The 3,147-nt window shown below is 35.4% G+C and overlaps 1 protein-coding gene across 10 annotated transcripts in view; it reads right to left on the bottom strand.

Annotated features, from left to right (window-relative positions):
* DHTKD1 (dehydrogenase E1 and transketolase domain containing 1) overlaps positions 1–3,138 on the bottom strand; it is a 49,791-nt gene extending 46,653 nt beyond the window's left edge. For 3 of the 10 annotated variants that reach the window (XM_025043469.1, XM_025043473.1, XM_025043474.1), the window contains exons 1-3: positions 2,917–3,138; positions 2,366–2,475; positions 1,871–1,919 (exon numbers count right to left, since the gene is read on the bottom strand). The gene's annotated coding sequence lies outside the window, so the exon portion shown is untranslated. The remainder of the gene's footprint in view (positions 1–1,870; positions 1,920–2,365; positions 2,476–2,916) is intronic. The other 7 variants (XM_025043470.1, XM_025043477.1, XM_025043476.1 and 4 more) reach the window with 3 other exon arrangements.
* Between the last annotated feature and the right edge of the window lie 9 nt (positions 3,139–3,147).

Raw genomic sequence — 3,147 nt, 5'->3', positions numbered from 1 at the left:
ACTTGCATTTTAGATTTCATTCCTTCTCAATCTCATAAGGATTTTGGTCCTATATTATCCTTTCTCTCTCCTCTATCTTTAATATCTCCCTCTTCTTTTGGATTATTAGTATTCTCTATATCTCTAGTTAAAAGATACAAAAGATACAAAAATAAACAAAATCTCCCCTGACTTCACAATATCCTTGACTTATATTTTTCTGCTGCTCTTCACAATAAAATTTCTCAAATACCAATCTGTCCCCCCTACCTCACTAAATTACCCCCTACAGTCAATATTGATCCATATGGTGTCAAAGCAATAAGCATTTCTGTCCTCATGTTATTTGTTCTCAGTAACATTGGAGACAGTTAACCACGTTTTCTTTCCTGAAGCAGCTCTTTTCTTGGCTTCCATGACTACACTCCCCAGGTTCTGTCTTTCCTAACTCAGTCTTTTTAGAGAACTATCCTCAATATTTGGAGGTTTCCCAGGCCTTTGTCCTGGGACTTCTTCTCTTATTACATTTTCTTTGATCCCATTCTTTCTTATGGCTTTAAATACTAGCCATGTTAATGACGCTCAAATTGTCATCTCTAGGCCACAACTCTTAAGTCTCAACTGCCTATTTGATATCTATAGTTGGATAATTGGGATCTTCTAGTTCTTTAGGTGCTCAAATTTTGCATCATTAAAAAGGTCACTCTACGGTAGCCACACTCTTCTCTTTCTCCATTATATTTCCCTGTTCATTTCCTTTGTAGTATTTATTCTAACCTTTTAACTTTTTTATTTGCTCACTTACTATCTACCTGCTGCATTAGATTATAAAGTTTTCATTTACTGACTTTTAGTATCTGTTATGCACTGTTCTAACCACTCTATAAGTTTTATAATCTAATTTGTTTTTGACAAACCATATTTATTAAATGTTAAAAAAAAAAAAAAGTAACTTTACATTGCTTCACTCCTATTTTGGTGAAATTAATAGAAGCCAGTGTTAGTAAATTGATTTTCAATCTTACAGTTCCATGAGAAATTTCAAGATGGCGGGGTAATTAGTACTATTATGTTTCACATGCTTAACATTTACATTTGTTTAAATGCACTTAACCCTTAGATCTTTTACTGAATGGATACATCTGAGCACATTCAATTTAGAAACTGTTAAGTAGAGAGACAGAGATAAAATTGTTGAAAAATTTTCACCAGAGATATACCATGAACAGGTAGCTGCCTGAGAAAAACAGGTAGCTTTTCCTAGCTTAAAGTAGTTAAACTGGATACTGGCTCCTAAAAGACAGCTGGTATTATTCAAGTTACAACATACCACAAGCAGCGCACCATGTAGTCCAATTCAAATAAGGTCTGTTTTTTAATTCAGGGTTTATCCTGCCCTGTAATTAAAATCTTTTACCCTTGCTTTTGCTTTCTTTTGTGAAACATTATAACTAGGTTTTAAGTTGAAAATAGCATCATGTATTTTTGTATATTGCAGTTTTTTATATTTTTTCCACATGGTATAGTCTTGTTAACTGAACCAGGCAAAAAGAAGAATGGACATTTTTGAGAATTTTCTGAAATAATGACATATCTAAATAAATGCTTAAATGCTTAATATAATGCAGTTTCAGAATATAATGGTTTGAATTAACATCAAAATACAAAAATGATGGCTTCTTCAGAGCAGTGTTTCTTCCAGATACAGCTCACAATGATATCTTCACATCAGAAGGTTTCTGGTGGCTAGCCTGACATCTTTCTTTGGAAAAAAAATTATTGGCAGCATTCTCAGTCAATGTGAAAGTGTACATAAAGGCAGTGGAACATAGCAAAAAGAACTTCGGTTTCTGGAGTTAAACTTGAGTGTAATATTAGATGATATACTTACCAGTTTTATGGTCTTGAGTAAATTACTTAGTCTTTCTGTGACTCAGTTCCTATAAAATGGGGATCATAATACAAGATTATTAAGATAACAAATGTAAAATAGCAAATGCTCAAAAAAATACTTCTCTTTTTTGGTCCTTGTACTTAATCCTTTTACCACCTGATAAAAGGCAAAGATTTATCAATAGCATAGGTAAATCTTAAAAATATTCAGACAAAAATGAAAAAAAGAAAACTGAAATGTGGGTGGTGTTTGGGGACAGTTCTCTCATAATTTTCAATGGTACAGAGTAGCAGCATTTGTTTTTCTCTTTTACTACCCTTTAAATGATTTACCCATCGGTAGTGTTTTAGAAAAAAAAAAAAAACACCTTAAATACAGGAAGCATCAACACTCAGATTAGGAGGGCAATTTGCGTGCTAAGAATAAATGGGAAGTAAAACATTAAGTTGAGGCAAATGTGCAAAAGCTGAATAAAAGGGAAACTACACCTACCTCAAGTATCTCAGGTTGGGAGCAGCTCATTTTGTGGGCTTGGATATCAGGTGGGGCGCCGCTTGTCAAGCAAGAATCAAGACCAGTTTTGCACCTTTGTTCCGCTGGCCCTGCACCAGCCAGAGCCAAAGTACAAACACCTAGTCAAATCATGCTGGCAGACACTCGCACTGCTTCGATAAAAGTAGGGGGCCAGTGCACAAATTTAGCAATTTAAGAGGTAGTAAGTCGTGTGGATAGGCTGGCTGATGCCTATTTTTAAAAAGCTGACTTGGGTTCGTATCTGAAATTAATGACAAGACTAGACAATTTTTCTTTTTAAAAAACGAGTGATTTCAATTAACTCAGGTAAATCATTCCACTGTAATTTTTAAAATATACTTGCTAGAACCGGATACTTTCTAAAATCCCTATGCGAAAAGGCTTGACTCTTCACTCTGAAACGTTTTGATGTGGAACACCTAAAAGTCCTCCTTAACATTTCCCCAAGGGACTTTCGTAATCTTTCTCTAACATTCTTAAATCTAGACCCATTCCTAACCAACTCTTACCTTCCTCATCAGCCATAACCTTTAGCTTCTCCAGTTTCCAATTTCCTAAAACTTCAACCTTACCTCTCCAATTAGTCCAATCAAACTTTCCCTTCTTAGACTTCTTCCTCACGTTCGCTCCAAGAAACGCCCATGAGAATCACGTGGCCAAACTTGTCCTTAATGGCGCTCCGTAATTCTCTTACAGTTCTACCGCAACTTCCTCGCCTCCTGCAAGCTCCGCCCCGCCCA

The sequence above is a fragment of the Pteropus alecto genome, unplaced genomic scaffold, assembly GCF_000325575.1.
Source record: "Pteropus alecto unplaced genomic scaffold, ASM32557v1 scaffold11, whole genome shotgun sequence".
NCBI classification, from domain to species: Eukaryota; Metazoa; Chordata; class Mammalia; order Chiroptera; family Pteropodidae; genus Pteropus; species Pteropus alecto.
Note: the sequence above shows the minus strand (reverse complement) of the source record. Positions and strands in the feature narration are given on the sequence as shown.